The following is a 22,122-nucleotide window of genomic DNA, read 5'->3' as shown; positions in this document are numbered from 1 at the left end:
CATTGCCCTATAAAGAAGGCAATACTGAGATCCACAGAATATAATACAAAAGGATGAAAAATAAGAGAGAAAAGATGTTTAGGAGATCTAACATGTGGCTAATAGGATTTCCACAAAGAAAAGGAAAAAGCCAGAGAACATATCATGGAAGAAATTATCAAAGAGATAATATGAGAAAATTCCGCATACTTGAAGAACACAGGGGAGGGCCCGTTAAGGAAACAACATGCTGAATAATAAAAGATTTACAGCAAAGAACTTCAAAGTCAAATTGAAAAGATACTAAAAGATTCTGGAAAGAGAAAAAAGGTCACAAATAAAGGACTAGTAGTCAGAATTGCTATCCTCAACAGCAATACCCTGGGCCAGAAGACAATGGAACAACGTCTTCAAAGTTCTGAAGGAAAGGCATGTCCAATCTAGGTTTATATAACCAGGCCTACTAGTCACTAACACTCCAGGCAGGCTGGGGGAAGACGACTCTCTCTTCTCTCACTGAGCATGTCTTTTCTAAGGCCCACACTTGGCACTATCTCACCTAGGTTGTCTTTAAGGAACTGCTTTTATCCAGGTGAGATGCACTAAGGGCTTTCCACACAAATGCCTTGTGCTCGGTGGATTTAAATTCTGCTGCCTGGGCTCACAACCCCTTGCCTTAATCCTTAATCTCTTGACCACCTTTACTATTGACCTCGTTGACTATTGCCACTCCCCATCTGACGTGGGCCCTCACCTCCACATCTTCTCCTGGCCTCGGGGTGTTAGGCATGGCTCCTTATGCATGTCCCTCCTGAATGTGGGGGCAGCACCACTTAGTCTGTGCTCCCCTCACGACAGGCCTAAGACAGGGACGGTCAAGTGAGGCCAGCTGGAAGCTGAGAGCAAAATGGAAGTAAGGAAATCTGCTACTTATGAAATGCCTCTGGACCAGAATTGAAGGGTTTTGTGTTTCGTCCATATTTGAGCTCTCTAGGGTGGAAGAACGCATAGGGATTCTGAGCAGAAGCCTTTTAAGAAATGTGCATTTATCCCTGTCATAACTCTCAGGATCCTTATGCCCAATGGTGGGAGAGAACCTCTCTGGATCTTGGGTTCAGCAGAGAAGAGGCAGCCCCATTGCCTTACTCCATCATGATTAACAGAATGTCCTTAAGTGACAACTTAGGAAGCCCAAAAGAGTATCTGAGACATTAGACCATCCTAGATATTAGGATTAAAAAAATTAGGTAAAGGGGCACCTGGGTGGCTCAGGTCACGACCCTAGGGTCCTGGGATCGAGCCCTCATTGGGCTCCCTGCTGAGCAGGGAGCCTTCTTCTCCCTCTCCTCCCCGCTCGTTCTCTCTCTCTTTCTTAAATAAATAAATAAATAAAATATTTTAAAAAATAATTTTTTTTAATTTAGGTAAATTTAATATTTACTTGGAAATATATGATGCAAACTCCCCCAAACTCCAGTCCTGCCATACCACAAACTCAATATGTCCAAAATCTAATTCATGACCTCCTTTCTTAAAACTCCTCTTCCTCCAATTTCTCATGTGAGTCCCTGGCATCACGAGCATCCCTTTCACAGGGCTCCAAAACTGGGCCTCTTCTTTGCATCCTCCCAACTCTCTCCCGTGCAGCTGACAACATCCGTGTAGGTCCTCTCCTGCATTAATTCCCCCTTCCTTCCCCTAGTTCACTCCTTCCACCCGGTCCCTACTCTCCCATCCATTGCCTCCAAATAAATGAATCCAGGGCAAAATTCGGATCATTTTCTGTAGCAGAGACCACACACCAGCTGCCTCCCAATATCCATTTTCCCTCCTCTCTTGGTAACAGAGGCCTGACTTGTAGCTAGTCACACTGCTGACCAGAATAAATTGTACACTTCCCAGCCTCCCTTGAAACGAGGTGTGGCAGTGAGACTAAGTTCTGGCCAATGAGATGGAAAAAACTGGGTCGTGAGGGACTGCTGAGAAGGCTGATGAAAGTGAACTGACTCAACCGGGATGCACACCCCCAGGGCACCGGTCCCTCTTCCTCCTTCTAGCCTGCAAGGCAAGCATGGGGGGTGGAGTCCGGCCGCCAGCTCGGACCCTGAATGAACTATAAGGACGAAAGCCGGCTCGCTAGAACAGAAGAGCAGAAAACGAGCAGGGGCCTGGACCCCTAATGACTGCATGGAGTTCGTACACCTGCCCTACAGTGCCAGTCTCCAGAGGCTTTCTACAGAAGGAAGTCCGGTCGCTGTTACTCACGGCTGCACTGCAAATCCTAACTGACAACATTTTGCTCTCAAAAACCACTGGTGGCTCCCGGATCCCAACGAAGCAGTGCCCAGGCTCCTCGGCCCAGCACCCATGGCAGTCGCAAATTTGGACTGAACTTTCACTTCCGGCCTTGTCTTCCACTCCTTTCCTTTATGTAATCTATAATCCAGCCAAACGAAACAACTGTGATTCCCAAGGAGCACAGCCATCACCAAGTGCCTTGAAGAGAACTGTAGAATGTTAGAGCTAACAATCTCAGCGGGCCTCTGGAACAGTGGGTTTGTAATAGTTGCTATCAGTGAATCTCTCTTCCATTTTGTAAACAAACATCTTACACAAAACTCCAATAACTCCAATATAGAAAGGACAAAAGCAGAGCTGCTCTGATTTGAAAACCACTGGCCTGGCCCAAATTTTTATTTTATGTTTCTTAAAGGCGAGGAAACTGAGGCCCTATGGGTGGGAATTAGTATGAACTGGCCCCAAGGCTGGCTAGGAGCAGGTCCAAAACTAGAACTGGGGTTTCCCTACACCTACTCTTCCCGTAATTTTTACCAATAAGTGAGGCAAAGAGAAGTGCTCAATAAAAGCAAAACGAAGTGTAGCAAATTTTCAGATACTTATATTTCTGGTGGAGAGAAGAGGGAATTATACTAAACAAGGATTTCCAAGCCTTCTCCATCCCATCATCTAGGGATAGAACATGAAAAACAGTGAACCCAGGGTTCATTCTCATCAGTCTGGGATTTTCCAAACACCAGAACTTTCCTATTCAGACCCCTGCCCAAGGGAGCTGCTGTAATTAGCCCAACATCCAGGGACCTGGGATTATACACCTGGTCAAAGGATGTATCTCCCCAGGATTCTCAGAAAACCTTAGTGGCTGGTGTTTGAAGCTATTTAAAAATATCAAGATGTTGGTTTATGTGGGAAACCACCTGCTGCTTGGTCCTTTAGACCTCCTGAGTGGTGAACTGAGTTAAAGATGCTATACCATCAGTCCTGTCTTTGGGGTACTGATGAAACCCTGAGTCTCCCTGACTATGTTTCAGAAAGGTCACCGCTCCGTGTAAAGCAGACAAGGAACAAATCATTAAACATTAGAGGAAAGGACTTAAGAGGCCATCCAGCCCCACTTGACTGAGGTAAAGTTCTGCTTCGTAGGCTTTTTACATTTAACTGTTTTGAATGACGTTTCTTCCCTACTTGGATAATAAAATCACAGAGGACCAGACAAGATGTATGTACAAGGTTAATGTTGCCTAAGGAGAAACTCACTGGGTTGTGACTGCTGAGTACGCACAGAGGAAGGGGATGAAATGAAATTTATGTAGGGTCCCAAAGGGCAGTGGTGGCTTAAATGTCCACAGGGGTGATCCAAGGCAGCTTCCCTGCTCTGCAGAGAGAGGGTGAGAACATTCCCCGAGCCAGAGTGGCAAGGCAGAGGCAAAAGGCAACTGACCGCTCACCTTCATAGGACGTTGCACAGATTTGGGCTTGCCGATGGGTCTCATCCTCTACCCCCCCCCCCCCCGGAGTCTGCCAGACACGCCTGAGCAGCCTGACGGCCACACTCTGTGACCTGGCGCAATAATCTCCCCACAATGTGTATAAAACGGGGATGATAACAGAGCGCCTACTGGATGGAAATTTATGAGGAACAAAGGAAAGTAACACACAGAGCCTGGCACGCGGGAAGTACTCAAGAATATCAGCTATTACCATGTTTTACCCTCATATTGCCCATCTCCTCAGCTAAATCATAAATACCTTAAAAGCAGAGACCATGCCCTTACTTCCCCGCCGCACACAGAATCTACCCTACTTGCTTCCCGAGTTGGCTGATTGATTAATGGGCACTGGAAGAGGAGGCCCCCGCTCATTAGATTGTTACATGTGACAGCATGTTCCTTCCAGTTCTCAAAGAAACTCCCCACAAGCCCTTTATTTGGGGAGGAAGCAGCAAATCCCCGAGCCTTTTAAAGAATATCAAAGTGTCCCCTATTTTCTCCCATTTTACAGATCAAAGAAGAGAGCTGTCAAGGGCCAGCGAGGGCCGCGGAGCCAGGGAAATGACGGAGGGCCGCACTTCCCAGCCAAGGCCTGCAGCTCGGGGCTCCTGCCAGGGCGGCTCGGCCCTCCCCGCGTGAAGCCTCCGCGTTCAGACTTGCGCCGCGGCTCCCATAAAACCCGCTCCGCCTTTTCCTCCCCGAGAGGGAGCTGCTTTTGTCTTGCAGATCAGTTCACGCCAGAAAAACCCCACGGCCAGCCGTGCCTTTTCATTTGTAGTGATCAAAGAGAAAGCTGTCTGATGCAGAGGCAAGCACGCTTTCAGTAAATATATGTTTTTAAAATAAAGATTCAAAACAGTCCTCTGGGCTCACCTGTCCCCTAGTTTTCTGCGTAAGGTATGCATTTCCCTTGGCGGGCAGGGAAGGTCACGTGGCCGCGCCTTCCCAGCATCAGGCCCCCGCCTCTGCCGTCTGGGGAATCAGGTTACCTGGAATGTCGGGCCACTTCTCCGAGTATGGGTGGAGGCCGAAAGAACTGGGTGCAGGGAGTGAAGGACTGTGGGGAGACAGGGTGGAGAAACCAGAAACCTGGGAAGAGGGAAACAGGTTTCCTTTCTTAGGGCACCCGGGCGGCAAGGGCAAGGGTTTGTGGGAAGAAAAATGCCAGTTACTTTGGTTTGTCTTAAAACAAAGAGGCAGGGGTGCAACTTTTCTTTTGCTTTCCTTCCTTCCTTCCTTTCTTTCTTTCTTCCTTTTGACCTTTTTTTTTTTTTTTTTTTTGCCTGAAAATATATGTGAAATGCATACCTAAAGTTGTACTGGGTGGGGACCAAAGTCCTTGGCAACCACGCAATAGGACAGATCAGAAGGGTCATTGTATAAGCAATGGCTGCTGAGAATGGCTGTATAATAGGCGTCTTACAGAATGCACACCTGACTCCTGCAAAGCCCAGCAGTGAAAAATTGCTCTTATAGAGCCAGGGAGTGAGCAGTAGGATGAAGGTCTTCCGCTTGTAAGAACCAGGTTGTGCACAAGATACAATTTCAGGTATTGTGTGAGGTCTTTGAGGAGCCCCATCTATGCCCAAGTGTACATGCCAACCACACGGGGCTCCTGAATATCCCCACCATTCTTCCTTAAGACAAAGGAGGAACAATTTCGTTCCAGTCTACAGCATTTGGGGAACTCAAGACTCTAAAGGAGCACGTTCCTTCATCGTTATCTTCTGAGTTTACAGTCAGCAATCTGGAAGAATGGGAGGGAAGAGTTTACCTTTAGGAAGGCAGACACCTCTGGAGGGGAAATGGGGCACCTTCAAAATTAAAACTTAACTGGAAAAGGAAGAGAAATCAGATAATATCCTTTCTGCCGTCCCCTAATACCTTGAGGAGTTCAAAGGTTTTCCAAGCCTGCGGCACTTGGCAATTATAATTACACAGTAAAATACCTAAGGTTAATGAATAACCTCTAAAGGAAGTTACTTCACATAATGACAGCAATTTCTCTGAACTAAATGTTAATAATAAGGCCTGTAATACTATGAGAAGGAAATGGTGGCAATTGGCAAATGGAACTCTGTTGCTTGGTAACAAGACCTGAGGTATGAACATTCTCTTTACCTCACGGGAAAGGGGTGGGTGGAAGGATTGCAGCTCTAGCCCGAACGGTTCGAAAGGCAGCCAGGTTTCTGAAGCCACCGGCTGTCCATCAGTACATAAAGTGAAAGCATATGTGGCAGATCACTCTGTTAGCAGAGAGAAGTTGGAGGGAGGATAATTCCCCAAGAATTACTTAGCAGCACGGTCAAGGAAATGGGGTGTAATCTATAAAGAGACTGAGGGCAACCTAGTTCATATTACCTGGTACAAATCACTGCTGCACAAATAGAACATCTCAGCAAAATCCACCCAAGGGCTAAATCTTCTCCCCAGCCTCTCTTGCTTCTGTTTGTTCCAGCAGAGACATACTCTTTGATCCTCTTGTTTGTTTGTTTGTTTGTTTTTTCTGTTTTAGAGCAACTGTGGCATTTGAGAGATGAATTGTAAAAGGAATGCAATTAAGACAACCTAAGAGTGCAATGTTCCTTGTAGAGGAAAACTTGACGGATATGAACTGCAGGTGAATCTCGAGTGGGGTAATCATTGGCAGTCTGAAATGAAAGATCCTAGAGACAACTTCTTCCAACTGGTCATTAATCAACAGGAAATAGCCTACAACAAGGTCATTATTACCTTAAACCATTACAGGAGCACATTCAATGAGAGGCTGAGATAAGACTGAGAATTGAAAATCCCTGGTTGTTTTATGGCAGTGGTTCTAAAATCTGCCAGAATATCTGCATCACCTGGACAGCTTTGAAAACATATAGACTCTTGGGGTCCCACCCCTGGACATTGATACAGAAGCTCTAGAATAGATACCTGGGAATCTGTACAATATTTACTGGTGTTCTGATCATCAGCCAAGTGTGGGAACCATTGCTCTAAGTTATGTCAGGAGTAGCTGTTTTTTGGGGGGGGGGCGGGCGCCTGGCTAGCTCAGTCAGTTAAGCGGCTGACTCTTGATTTCTGCTCAGGTCACGATTTCGGGGTCCTAGGATAGAGCCCCGCATTGGGCTCCCTGCTCAGCAGGGGGCCTGCTTCTCCCTCTCCCACTCCCCCTGCTTGTGTGCTCGCATTCTCTCTCTCTAATAAATAGTCTTAAAAAAAAAAAGAGTGTTTTTTTGTTGTTGTTAGACAAAAGATAGAAAGTGAGAGTAAATTATTAACTTTTCTCCCATGAGAAATTGATCTAAACATTTTTTAAAAGAAAACTAAATATACTCTATATTCTAAGTGCATTGTTCTATCATGCTTCATTTTTTAGTATTAAAAAAGTTTTAAGACTGAATGTTATGCCAAAAACAATTAACTTTCTGACTATATCATCATTTAATTTGAGGTTACTTACTGTAAATTTAGCATCTTCCTAAGAAGGCAAAGAAAATCATCCGCCCTAAGAGCCTTAAAGGCTCAACCAATACAAAACCACAAAACAGACAATCTGTCCCCTAGTCATGGTTATTTTTCATAGTGTTCCTTGTCAAGAGTTAGCCAATGCTTTCTAGAAGCCCTCAGTAGACTTCCTTTTCCCAATTTTCCCTTTACCATGTGCTCTCTCTGGCATCTCTCTTTGGCTCTCTGATTCCTTTAGGGGCACCTGGGTGGCTCAGTCAGTTGAGTGTGGGACTCTTGGTTTTGGCTCAGGTCATGACTTCAGGGTCATGAGATTGAGCCCTGAGGTGGGCTCCATGCTCAGTGCAAAGTCTGCTTGCGATTCTCTCCCTCTCCCTCCCCTCCTCCCCCTGCTTGTGCCCCCTACTCTCTCTCTCTCTCACTCTCTCAAATAAATAAATGAATAAACTCTTTTAAAAATAATAATAAGGGGCACCTGGATGGCTCAGTCGGTCAAGCCTCTGCCTTCAGTTCAAGTCACGATCTCAGGGTCCTGGGATCAAGTCCCACATCAGGCTCCCTGCTCAGTGGAGAGCCTGCTTCTCCTTTTCCCTCTGCTGCTCCCCCTGCTTGTGCTTTCTCCCACTCTCTGTCAAATAAATAAATAAAATCTTTAAAAATAAATAAATAAATAAGTAAAATAAGTAATAATAATCCTATATTATTTAGCTCTGAGTCTTAACAAGCTAATGTTGTAATGGCCAAATAACACAAACATGCCTTTACAAGAAATGGTGGGGTGAAGGGAGAGACTTCATTCAAAGGAATGACTCCTGAATAGTAAGAACATGGTTTGGGCAGATTCAGCTTCTGGCCCTGAAAATGACAACATCTTACACATGGATTGAGCCCTGAATCATTAAGATCTCTGCATTTACTATGCAAAATGAAAGAAATTACATCCTAATAAGACCTTCTAACTATGTTCAAAAAAATTAAAAGCCAACCACTAAATAATAAGAGAAACACCATCAAGGTAATGAAAAATAAACACCATCAGAACACATGGAGAGCCTGAACCACAAAAAATAGTCCCCTACAAAAATGGAATTGACAACCTGACAAAAGCCATTTCCTTTTTTTTAAATTTTTTATTGTTATGTTAATCACCATACATTACATCATTAGTTTTTGATGTAGTGTTCCATGATTCATTGTTTGCGTATAACACCCAGTGCTCCACGCAGAACGTGCCCTCTTTAATACCCATCACCAGGCTAACCCATCCTCCCACCCCCCTCCCCTCTAGAACCCTCAGTTTGTTTTTCAGAGTCCATCGTCTCTCATGGTTCATCTCCCCCTCCGACTTCCCCCCCTTCAATCTTCCCCTCCTGCTATCTTCTTTTTTTTTTTTTTTTAACATATAATGTATTATTTGTTTCAGAGGTACAGGTCTGTGATTCATCAGTCTTACACAATTCACAGCGCTCACCACAGCACATACCCTCCCCAATGTCTATCACCCAGCCACCCCATCCCTCCCACCCCACCCCCCACTCCAACAACCCTCAGTTTGTTTCCTGAGATTAAGAATTCCTCATATCAGTGAGGTCATATGATACATGTCTTTCTCTGATTGACTTATTTCGCTCAGCATAACACCCTCCAGTTCCATCCACGTCACTGCAAATGGCAAGATCTCATTCCTTTTGATAAAAGCCACTTCCTTTTCCCCCAAATTCCATATGAGTCGTTCATGTGATTCTTCAGAAGCCAGAAGCAGGTTCACCTTAAACCCCAATCCTAATTTGTCGGAAGTTTCTTTAAATCACTCTCTACCCCTCCATCCTTACCCTGGGACTGGCAGGAATCTCTGGAAACTTCTGCTGTGGTGATTACCCTCCTGACGTTTAGAAGAATAACACCTCTCATCCCCACTCCTGTGCCCAAGACGCACACACCTGAAACATCACATGGACGTGCTGATTCAACAGCCTACTTGAACTGAGGTTGCCCAACACAGTCAAAAGCTGTGAAAGCTATTTGACCTACACATCTCAGTTTGAATAATGTCAACCTTACAGAATATGATGGCTGGGCAAGAGGAAGTTACTGCTTCCAGGAACGCTGCTGCACCCCCCACCCTCAGTCACCTCCCTCTGTGCTCTGGGCACCCGCACGTGACTCCAGTAATGCTTCTGCATGATACTGTTGACTTGCCTGTCTCCTGTATTGAAATATAAGCTCCTTGAGGGTAAGAAGTGGATTCTACTGCTTCACTTTGCAAGGTGGAACACAGTCCTGCAGGTACTCTCAGGGGAGAGAAACTAACCTCAACCCTCGTAGAGTCTCTCTGGCTGGGCCTGAGAATTAAATGGACATAAGAAAGATTGACAGGAGAGAAGCAGATTCGTTTAATATAAGTTTTACGGGACACAGGAGCGTTCATAAGGAAATAAAAATGCAAAGAAGCAGCAAAACCTATGTACATATATATATATATATTAGGTTGAACAAAGAGATGCAATTGTGGAAAAGTAACTAAACCCTATGGAGAGACTAAAGGAAGATAAGTTATTTTAACAAGGCCTGTTTTTACAGATTTCTCTCAGCCTCCACTCCCGTTTCTGGTGATAAGAATATTCCTTTCCTCCTGGTCCTGGGAAGGCATCTTTCCCAGGGGAGTTTTATCTCCTGCTTTCAGGAAGAAAAGGGGAGATCAGAGTGCCTTTCTTGCACATGCTCTTTTTTAGTGCCGTTAGCTCAAAATAATCCATATGCACAAGCAGCATATTTTGGGGAGGCATATTCTGCCATCCTTCAGTATCAAGTATATTAAGAAGTTAGATACTTATGACGAGTGCCTCAAGATCTGTGCTGCTAATAGTTGCTTTCTCTGTGTTAGCCATTGTCGTCCCTGGTTTTGTGGGTTTTCTTTCCTTTGAAAAGAAGACAAAATGTTTAATGATGCCCTTAGTCACTAACACCTTAGTATGAATTATTACAGTTGGTGATTCTTGTCCAGACTAAAAGCACTATTGGACTTGAAAATATGGGAAAAGGAGAGGGAACAAAAGTCAGAGTGAAGAATAATAACTATGAAGGGAAACCTCTTACCAATATTTCATCTTGTCCACGGGTTGAACCTGAATAGTGTTATTCCTTCTCACTCAAAGGATAGATGGTGATGTAGTGCTTCGTGATTCATTGAAAGGAGTTTGTCCCATGAGCTACTACTAGGAACTGAAGATATAGTATGCATCCTAATGGAGGCCTAAACTGGATAGTGATTATTTTCTTAGTAATTATTTGTCCTGTGCAAAAATGCACTACTCAAAATAAACCTAGGGCAATCCTGGCACTAACGTGTAATGGATTCACAAAGAGAGTGAGAGAGGTAGGGGCAAGGTCCAGAGGTTTGACCACAGAATCTGAAATCAGAAAGGCCCTGTTAAATTTCTGGTTCAGTCATTTAGCACTTGGATGACCTTGGGCAGGTTACCTAAGCCCCAGATTTCTCATTTATAACATAGTAGTAGCAACACCCTTACCTTCTCACAGGATTGTTAAGACTTAGAGATTGTATAAAGTGATGGGCAATCTGGCACATAGCAACAGTATGTATGATATGATTATCATCTATTTAATAAATGTTCATGAGGGGCGCCTGGGTGGCTCAGTCATTAAGCGTCTGCCTTCGGCTCAAGTCATGATCCCAGGGTCCTGGGATCGAGCCCCGCATCGGGCTCCCTGCTTCTCCCTCTCCCACTCCCCCTGCTTGTGTTCCCTCTCTCGCTGTGTCTCTCTCTGTCAAATAAATAAATAAAATCTTTTAAAAAAAAATAAAAAATAAAAAAAATAAATGTTCATGAAATGGAACAGACTGTTCTCACATACTTTGGAATCCCCCTGGTTCAGACACCATAACCCATGACTAATATGCCTGGGACACACAACCTACTTTAGACTCTCCATTCTTAATACTCCTAACAAAGAGTATTAGGTTTTGCTAAAGGTTGAGTCTTTAAAATACAAAATAAATAAGTAAGAGATTCAAATATTTTCCAGTTAATCTGATCAATAAACATGGTTAGACCACATAATTCAAATTATTTCTTGATTTGCCCGATTGAATATGGCCAAAACTATAAAACTGCTTCTGCTGGTGAGCATCAGGGACATAGTCCTAAGAAACCTTATTGTTTAAATCATGGACCTTGAGGAACTGGGATTTTTGAAATCCTATCAGGGATTATACAAACAAAATGAAACAGCTTTAAGTTGAGTAGGCTAAAGCAGCCCAGCTTTGGTTCAAGAGCCAATTCACATTATTCCCCAGTCCTGTTAGAGCTAATAAAAAGTTTTCTCCCTTCTATTAGAACAAACCCTCTGTACTCACTCAGAAAAGTATATAAATCTTGATCAAGCAATCCTTAAGTAAACCATATTCCAACATTCCATCTCCCTTGCTAAACAAGACAAATTCAGCCTTTTTTTAACCTCAGAATTGCTAGTCTTGTTGCCTGAACAACAGAACCCATGGTATTTATAGTCCTTAAAGCTTCGTGAAGAAGCCCTGATCTTCTGAATGTCCACTTTTAGTTAACTTAATGCCATTATTACCTCAAGAATTGGCATTTCTCCTCCAACAACCATGTTCCTGAAATAGTCTTATTCCTATAGCTATTCCTGTCCTGTGTGCTCCAAAATATACACATATGGTCACTGGCTTAGAGTAAACTCTGAACACTGATGTAATATCAAAGGATACAAATCGGGTCATTTCCAGGAACCTGGGCTTATTGAGCTTGACCAGATGGACACAGGTTAGAATTTTAAGGATACTGTTCAATTCCCACTTCTGGTTCACCTTCAAATCTACTTCCTAAGGAGTAATAGTTCTGTCGGTTCTCACGGCCTCAGGGTGGGGGGTGCATGGGGGAGGAGTGAAGGAAAATTTTCCTCAATTCCAGGTCTACCTCTTGATTCTGATTGAAATCCTCTTTATTTCAGGCACCAAAATCACAACTCTGTGGATTCCTTGGATTCTACTTGGTTCTACCCCTTTATCTCTTTCTCTGAGAACAGAGCTCCAGGTCAGCCCCCATAAGCCACCCCTGCTCTATGGCTCCCTCATGCCATCTCTAAACCCACCATGTTCTATCAAGCTCCAAGTCCCTACCCAACCCTGTTCCCCATCTGCCTTCCCACCATAACTTCCCTCCAAAACCTTATCTAAGGTTTTACTCTCACATTTTTTCTGACTTTTGGGAATCCCCTCTTTTAAGCTCTATATTTCTCCCAAGTACCAACATTAGCTTTTCTAAAACCAATCACATTTCATTACTCATCAAGGATGGGGTAACTCTCTATCTCCTCATGATTTTTAAACAAAGCCTACTTCCCTGAATTGCCAATGGGTATCCATAGTTTCAGGTAATAACCCAGATATAGCAAAAAATAAAAATCTAATCCATTTGCGGCATCTGAATTAAACTTATTTTTTTTTTAAGATTTTATTTATTTATTTGAGAGAGAGAGAACGAGAGACAGAGAGCATGAGAGGGAGGAGGGTCAGAGGGAGAAGCAGACCCCCTGCCGAGCAGGGAGCCTGATGTGGGACTGGATCCAGGGACTCCAGGATCATGACCTGAGCCGAAGGCAGTCGCTCAACCAACTGAGCCACCCAGGCGCCCTGAATTAAATCTAATTTGACCATTCGTTTGTTAAAATTAGCACGAAATTTTCCAGATTTCCATTTAGGATAGTGCAGACATAACTGGTATCAAGATAGACTAAATAAAACAATTTTAGGGGTGCCTGGGTGGCTCAGTCGTTGGGCGTCTGCCTTCGGATAAGGTCATGATCCCAGAGTCCTGGGATCGAGCCCCACATCAGGCTCCCTGCTCCGCGGGAAGCCTGCTTCTCCCTCTCCCACTCCCCCTGCTTGTGTTCCCTCTCTGGCTGTCTTTCTCTCTGTCAAATAAATAAAACCTAAAAAATAAAATAAAATAAAAATAAAACAATTTTATCTCTTTAAAAATAATACATTGAGCACATGCTGTAACACACCGTACGCTATGTGTAGGGGGGGGAAAACCTTTCCTCTAGAGTCTTAGGTTCAGTGACTGGAGTCTGTGAATTAAACTGACAAAAGACAGATTAATAGTAAAGAAGATTTATTTCCTATATACATGGTAGGGTGGGTCTTCACAGAAGAGAAATGAAAACCCCAAGGAGACCGACGTTCTTAGATACCATTTTAACAAAGGGTGATGTAGAGACCAGACAAAGAGAAAGGGGAGTGGGGATACATTTTAGGAAGATGATTAGGGGTACATAGTAAATAAGGGTTGTTTAGGAAGGCTTGTTATGTCTCAAATCATCTGAGGTGATAAGAATTATCTCAAGAGACTCACAGAAGACTAACTTTACAAAGGGAAATTTCCAGTTGTGAGGCATTCACTGTGGTTTAATCAGAATAATATCCAAATTTAGTTTAATTAGGAATGTTTCATTATCCCATCCTGTAAAATATGTTGCATAGTAAGTTTAATCCTTTTCCAAAAATGGGTTGGCTAATTTTTGGATGACAGGACCTTTGAATCCATTATTTTTAATGGGAAGAATAATAAGGTATCCCCAGTGTGTCTGAAAATCCCAACCAATTTCCCCAAACATTACTGAAACACTCTTGGTGTCTATATAACAATGCATCAAGGATTCCTGCATACTACAGAACACTTAAAACACCAATTACCTAATTATTTAACACTTAATGAACTCATTAGTGGGCATCTTTGTATGCAGTACTTGATAATGTACAGAATAGATATGAATTATGTTTTTCCTTCTGCACTGCCATAAACATGCACTCTAGCCTAAATAAACAATGAAGTGATATGTTAAAGATACATAAAAGTTCAAAAAAAAGGCTCAGCAAAATAAAATAAACAAGACAATTATTTTTGAATGGCTACTGCCTGAAGGATTGCCTGAAAGAGGTTTGGTGGCAAGAGGCAGAGGTGGTCTGTGGTCCCTGTTGCTTTCTGGAGGTGAGAGAAGGTGAGTAAGGAATGCTTCATCATGTGAAGCTTTTCTCCTAAGGCACCCCTCTTCTAGACTGCTTGGACTCACCCAATTTCCTCCTAGGCTTTTCTACTACTTAAAAGACATTTCACTTAATAATATGGGGAAGATGAGAGCAATAATGCACCATGCATTTCATCAACGTGCAAACCTGATTCCAACTGAGAACAGATGAAAGGAGTTTTGCTCAGACCCCAGGACAACTTAAAGTTTTGCTGGCTTGTATGTGGAATGATTACAGCAAGTTGTAATTTAGATAATGAACTTCTTAATGTAGGAAGTTCTTAATTCAGGAAATAGGAGTTGGTGAAATCGAAACCAATTTATTAAATAAAAGGAAAAGCAGATATAGCCAAGTACTTAGATGCTAGAACACTCAATTTTTAAGATTTGAAATAAAATAGCATGGGAGCCATAATTCTTCAGTTTTTACACTGTACCATCACTATAATACTTTGTTTTAACCCTCTGAAGTTGTTTAGAACAGATGCAACAGATACCTGGAAAAACCAACGTAACTTTTACTTCTAAACTTTTGTTCAAGATTTAGCTATAAACATAAACATTTGATTGCATAAACTGGTAACAGTTCACATACCGGACAAGGCTTATATTTAACTGTGTAACACCATATTTTCCAGTCCACTGGGACCAGGCTCCCCTCACTCCCTACAAAGAAAAGCTGTGCCTCCTCCCAATTTGGATGGTTCTATAAATCTCAAGCGTCTGGCTGTCCCCTTGACCACAGGAAGGTCCATGACCAAAGCCCAGGCAATTGGAGTAAAATCTGCTGACTCTAGAAATTGGACCAGGAATGAGCAACTGCCCAAAGATGAGCCTTTCTAGACCCTTCTTTCCAGAGATTGCCCAAACTGAAGGTAGGCGAAAAAGTTCTTTTCCTTTGCCATTGCTAAGCCTTCCCCAGGGATTGCCCTAAAACTCTGGACCTGCCTGTGGCCATCTCCATTCAAGAAAACGTCTGAAGTGACAGAGTGAGTGACAACAAAAGAAGTGAAGACTTAAGGCAGAGAAATGGAAAGACAGTCCTGATACTGGATCCAGGTGACCCTGAAGCCAACCCTACTTCTCCTTTCCTTGTATCAAGAGCCACCAAATTCCCTTTTTTTTTTTTTTTAAAGATGTTATTTATTTATTTGAGAGAGAGAATGAGAGAGAGCACATGAGAGGGGGGAGGGTCAGAGGGAGAAGCAGACTCCCTGCCGAGCAGGGAGCCGGATGCGGGACTCGATCCAGGGACTCCAGGATCATGACCTGAGCCGAAGGCAGTCGCTTAACCAACTGAGCCACCCAGGGGCCCCAAATTCCCTTTTTTGGATAATATTTTTGAGATAAGTTTCTGTCACTACAACCAAATATATTGGTTAAGCAAACTATAGTTTGAGCATAAACTCAAAATTGTATGGCCATTGAAATGATCTTACCAAAGTAGAACTTTCAATAAAAATTAAATGAATGGATAGCCCACAAAGATGATCTGATATATTAAGTGGAAAAAACCCTAGTTACAAAACAATATTCATAGCATCAACTAATTATGTTAAAAATAGATGGATAGAGAAAACACTGTAATGATGGCTTTTTTTCTGGGTGTTGGGACATATGATTTTTAAAAATAATTTTCCATTTTTCATAATTTTTCCTTTTATAAGAAAATGATACTAGAAACCAAGCCTTGGTCCAGTCTTTTTTCAAGTCTATGTAAAAATTAAAACATAATCACCCACCGATACGCTTTGAATTCTGCCATGCCCCTTTACTTCAAAATAAGTCTCCTTGACACATCATCCCTTTTCTTTTTCAAGCACTGGAACTCTAAAAGATGACATTTATAAGGATGGTAAATAATCATCACCTTCCATCAGCAGTTCATGGCTTTTTGGCTAGTGTAGCAATGCACAAAAGAAACATTTTGATCTAAATGAAGTCACTCTGTAACTTTCTAATTATTTTTCTCCATAGTAACACATATAAAATATGAAAAATATGTTTATTCAATTTTTTTTCTTCTTTTTCATAACTAGTTCAAAGAGCCTTAAGTGTGTTTTATACCTCCTTAAAAATTTCACCCTGTAGATGGGGTTCATTTTAACACTGAAGTCTGGGGCTTTACACCAATAACCTGACTCTATTACTGCATTCCTGATGAAAAGCAGTAATAGCTTAAAATGTTTCTTACTTGAATTTTTTTTCTCATGAAAATGACTCTGAAGGCTTTGGAAAGTGTTTTAAAATAATGTCATATGAAAAGTCAGCCTTTTATTAGACTGCAGACCACAGAAGGATCCCATGGAGTTTTTTTTTAATATAATTTAGTCCCTACATTCAAGAACTTAAGAGCTGGAGTATGGTTTAATAGGTAGACTTAGAGGCTTCTGTGCCTCCGTAATCCTTCTTTCATCAAAACAATGGCTATAATTAATATTTATGATTTTGCCTTTCACCTCGAAGGACTTCACAAATTGTTACCACAGGACTCATGACACTCACTAATGAAGTACTATTCAGTCGAGTAGAGAAATTTATAATCACATCAAGTTTACTCCATAATAATGTGGCTACAGAAGGGGGTTGGGTGGTGATGACAAATTAAACTCCCCATCACCAAAAGAATGTCTCAGGAATGGGAAATCAATCAGTCCAGCCCATACTAATTCCTCAAAGCCTGCATAGCAAAATCATGTTTTTTCATTATGAACCACTGTGATGTCATACAAGCGTAGGCAAATTACAGCCTTAGGGCCTCTGGCCTCAATTTTATACACTACCTCTCTCTTACCACCTCCCCACTCTCTACCCCCCAGCGAATGATTTTTACATTTTTATTTATTTTGTTTATTTTTGTTAAAGATCTTTATTTATTTATTTGATAGAAAGAGCCAGAGAGCACAAGTGGGGGGAGGGGGAGGGAACAGCAGAGGGAGAGGGAGAGGTAGGTTTCCCGCTGAGCAGGGAGCCCGATGCGGGGCTCCATCCCAGGACCCTGGCATCATGACCTGAGCCGAAGGCAGACGCTTAACCATCTGAGCCACCCAGGCTCCCCCTGCCCACTGAATTATTAAGTTACATGGTGAGAAATGCAATATTCAACCCAAAGAGACAAAAATAAAAGGGCAAGGAGCAATAATCTTTTCAACATGAGAGATTTTAAAATACTTTCACATGCTTAATCAGATTTAAGCCCAAATTAAATTCTTTTTATCTATATTTTTATATCAGTTTATATGCCATTTTTATATTTAAAATTCATTAAATACTTCCAAAAGTTATTTTTTTCAATTCAATTTATTTATTTTTATTTTTATTTTTTTATTAACATATATTATTTGTTTCAGGGGTACAGGTCTGTGATTCATCAGTCTTACACAATTCACAGTGCTCACCATAGCACATACCCTCCCCAAATGCCCATTCCCCAGCCACCCCATCCCTCCCACCCCCACCACTCCAGCAACCCTCAGTTTGTTTCCTGAGATTAAGAATTTCTCATATCAGTGAGATCATATGATACTTGTCTTTCTCTGATTGACTTATTTTGCTTAGCATAATACCCTCTAGTTCCATCCAAGTCATTGCAAATGGCTAGATTTTGGTTTTTTTGATGGTTGCATAATATTCCATTGTGTATATTATATATATACACACCACATCTTATTTATCCATTCATCTGTTGATGGACCTCTAGGCTCTTTCCATAGTTGGCCGTTGTGGACATTACTGCTAGAAACATTGGGGTGCACATACCCCTTCCGGATCACCTACACTTTATCATTGGGGTTAATACCCAGTAGTACAATTGCTGGGTCATAGGGTAGCTCTATTTTCAACTTTTCGAGGAACCTCCATACTGTTTTCCAGAGTGGCTGCACCAGCTTACATTCCCACCAAAAGTGTAGGAGCGTTCCCCTTTCTCCACATCCTAGCTAACATCTGTCGTTTCCTGACTTGTTAATTTTAGGCATTCTGACTGGTGTGAGGTGGTATCCCATGGAGGTTTTGATTTGGATTTCCCTGATGTCGAGCACTTTTTCATGTGTCTGTTGGATGTCTTTTTGCAGAAATGTCTGTTCATGTCTTCTGCCCATTTCTTGATTGGATTATTTGTTCTTTGGGTGTTGAGTTTGATAAGTTCTTTCTGGATTCTGGATACTAGCCCTTTATCTGACATGTCATTTGCAAATATCTTCTCCCATTCTGTCAGTTGTCTTTTGGTTTTGTTGACTGTTTCCTTTGCTGTGCAAAAGCTTTTTATCTTGATGAAGTCCCAATAGTTCATTTTTGCCCTTGCTTCCCTTGCATTTGGCGATGTTTCTAGGAAGAAGTTGCTGTGGCTGAGGTCGAAGAGGTTGCTGCCTGTGTTCTCCTCTAGGATTTTGATGGATTCCTGTCTCACATTTAGGTCTTTCATCCATTTGGAGTCTATTTTTGTGTGTGGTGTAAGGAAATGGTCTAGTTTCATTCTCCTGCATGTGGCTGTCCAATTTTCCCAACACCATTTGTTGAAGAGACTGTCTTTTTTCCATTGGACATTCTTTCCTGCTTTGTCAAAGATTAGTTGACCATAGAGTTGAGGGTCCATTTCTGGGCTATCTATTCTGTTCCATTGATCTATGTGTCTGTTTTTGTGCCAGTACCATACTGTCCTGATGATGACAGCTTTGTAATAGAGCTGAAAGTCCAGAATTGTGATGCCACCAGCTTTGCTTTTCTTTTTCAACATTCGTCTGGCTATTCGGGGTCTTTTCTGGTTCCATACAAATTTTAGGATTATTTGTTCCATTTCTTTGAAAAAAGTTGATGGTATTTTGTTAGGGATTGCATTAAATGTATAGATTGCTCTAGATAGCGTGGACATTTTCACAATATTTGTTCTTCCAATCCATGAGCATGAAATGTTTTTCCATTTCTTTGTGTCTTCCTCAATTTCTTTCATGAGTATTCTATAGTTTTCTGAGTACAAATCTTTTGCCTCTTTGGTTAGATTTATTCCTAGGTATCTTATGGTTTTGGGTGCAATTGTAAATGGGATCGATTCCTTAATTTCTCTTTCTTCTGTCTTGTTGTTGGTGTATAGAAATGCCATGGATTTCTGTGGATTGATTTTATATCCTGCCACTTTACTGAATTTATGTATGAGTTCTAGCAGTTTTGGGGTGGAGTCTTTGGGTTTTTTACATAAAGTATCATATCATCTGCAAAGAGTGAGAGTTTGACTTCTTCTTTGCTGATTTGGATGCCTTTTATTTCTTTTTGCTGTCTGATTGCTGTGGCTAGGACTTCTAGTACTATGTTGAATAGCAGTGGTGATAGTGGACAACCCTGCTGTGTCCCTGACCTTAGGGGAAAAGCTCTCAGTTTTTCCCCATTGAGAATGATATTTGCTGTGGGTTTTTCATAGATGGCTTTTATGATATTGAGATATGTACCCTCTATCCCTACACTGTGAAGAGTTTTAATCAAGAAAGGATGCTGTACTTCGTCAAATGCGTTTTCTGCATCTATTGAGAGGATCATATATGCTGTCTACAAGAGACTCATTTTAGACCCAAAGCACCTCCAGATTGAAAGTGAGGGGGTGGAAAACTATTTACCATGGTAATGGACATCAAAAGAAAGCTGGGGTGGCAATCCTTATACGAGACAAATTAGATTTTAAACCAAAGACTATAATAAGAGATGAGGAAGGACACTACATCATACTTAAAGTGTCTATCCAACAAGAAGATCTAACAGTTGTAAATATCTATGCCCCTAACATGGGAGCAGCCAATTATATAAGCCAATTAATAACAAAATCAAAGAAACACATTGACAACAATACAATAATAGTAGGGGACTTTTAACACTCCCCTCACTGAAATGGACAGATCATCTAAGCAAAAGATCCACAAGGAAATAAAGGCTTTAAATGACACACTGGACACACAGATGGACTTCACAGATATATTCTGAACATTCTATCCCGAAGCAAGACAATACACATTCTTCTGTAGTGCACATGGAACATTCTCCAGAATAGATCACATCCTAGGTCACAAATCAGGTCTCATCCAGTACCAAAAGATTGGGATCATTCCCGGCATATTTTAGGACCACAATGCTTTGAAACTAGAACTCATTCACAAGAGGAAAGTCACAGTGAACTCAAATACATGGAGGCTAAAGAGCATCCTACTAAAGAATGAATGGATCAACCAGGAAATTAAAGAAGAATTAAAAAAATTCATGGAAACAAATGAAAATGAAAACACAACTGTTCAGAATCTTTGGGATGCAGCAAAGGCAGTCCTAGGAGGAAAGTATATAGCAATACAAGCCTTCCTCAAGAAACAAGAAAGGTCTCAAATACACAACCTAACCCTACACCTAAAGGAGCTGGAGAAAGAACAGCAAATAAAGCCTAAACCCAGCAGGAGAAGGGAAATAATAAAGATCAGAGCAGAAATCAATAAAATAGAAACCCAAAGAATAGTGGAACAGATCAATGAAACTAGGAGCTCGTTCTTTGAAAGAATTAACATGATTGATAAGCCCCTGGCCAGACTTATCACAAAGAAAAAAGAAATGACCCAAATAACTAAAATCATGAATGAAAGAAGAGAGATCACAACCAACACCAAAGAAATACAAACAATTATAAGAATGTATTATGAGCGAGTGGAGGAGAAAGATGGCGGAGGAGGAGGAGACCTGGATTTCGTCTCCTCTCAGGAATTCAGCTGGATAGGGATCAAACCATTCTGAACACCTACAAACTCAACAGGAGATCGAAGAAAAGAATAGCAACAACTCTCTGAACAGAAAAGCGCGACCACTTTCTGGAAGGTAGGACCTGCGGAGAAGTGAATCCGAGGTGATATTCGGGAGGATAGACGGCGGGGGAGGGGCCTCCGTCGGCCGCTTCTGGCAAGTGATAGAGCCACGGAGCACAAAATCGGAACTTTTATAAGTCTGCTCCGCTGAGGGATGTCACTCTGTTGGTGAAGTGGGGGGTGGAACCCTCACGGGACAGTGTGGTCTCAGGACCCTCGGGGTCACAGAAAGACCGGGGGTGCCTGAGTGCAGCAGAGCTCCCAGGTACCAGAGCAGGGAAGCCGGCCGCAGAGACGGAGCCCAGGCGCGGGCTCTCAGCTCGGGGTTGTCATAAACATGATCCGCGGCACAGTCAGGCCACTGCTCCTCCAGCAGGGACCCAACAAGTGGCAGATCCGGGGAGACTCACCTTCTTCCCCCGGGAGAAGAGGTGCGGGAGCGCACCGCGGGGATCTGCTGGGTTTGGAGACCACCCGGGGTCGGGTGCCAGATAGAAAGGCGCGGTCACAGGCCGGGTGAGCGCGGAGTGTGGCCGGAGACCGGAGAGACGGGAGTGACTGACTGCTTTTCTCTGGGGGCGCACTGAGGAGTGGGGCCCCGAGTTCTCGGCTCCTCCGGGGTGGAGACTGGGAGGCCGCCATTTTCACTCTCCGCCTCCAAAGCTGTACGGAAAGCTTGCAGGGAACAAAAGCTCCGGAGAGCAAACCCGAGCAGATTACTTAGCCTGGACCGGCAAGGGCGGGGCAATTCTGCCTCCAGCAAAGACATTTGGGAACCACGGCAACAGGCCCCTCCCCCAGAAGATCAGCGAGAACAGCCAGCCAAGACCAAGTTTACCGATCAATGAGAACGGCAGAACTCCAGCGCTAGGGGAATACAGCACAGAATTCATTGCTTTTTTCCCCATGATTCTTTAGTCTTCCAAAGTAAATTATTTTTTTTAACTTTTTTTCTTTTTTCTTTTTTTTTGAATTTTTCTTTTTCCCTTTTTCAACCAACA

General features: G+C 42.5%; 1 long non-coding RNA gene across 2 annotated transcripts in view; it reads right to left on the bottom strand.

Annotated features, from left to right (window-relative positions):
- LOC118540564 (uncharacterized) overlaps positions 1 to 5,329 on the bottom strand; it is a 213,238-nt gene extending 207,909 nt beyond the window's left edge. For both annotated transcript variants that reach the window (XR_013446158.1, XR_013446159.1), the window contains exon 1: positions 4,641 to 5,329. This is a non-coding gene — a long non-coding RNA (uncharacterized LOC118540564). The remainder of the gene's footprint in view (positions 1 to 4,640) is intronic.
- Positions 5,330 to 22,122: the final 16,793 nt, after the last annotated feature.

The sequence above is a fragment of the Halichoerus grypus genome, chromosome 3 (assembly GCF_964656455.1).
Source record: "Halichoerus grypus chromosome 3, mHalGry1.hap1.1, whole genome shotgun sequence".
NCBI lineage: Eukaryota > Metazoa > Chordata > Mammalia > Carnivora > Phocidae > Halichoerus > Halichoerus grypus.
The sequence above is the reverse complement of the archived record's forward strand: the minus strand, read 5'-3'. Positions and strand labels throughout refer to the sequence as shown.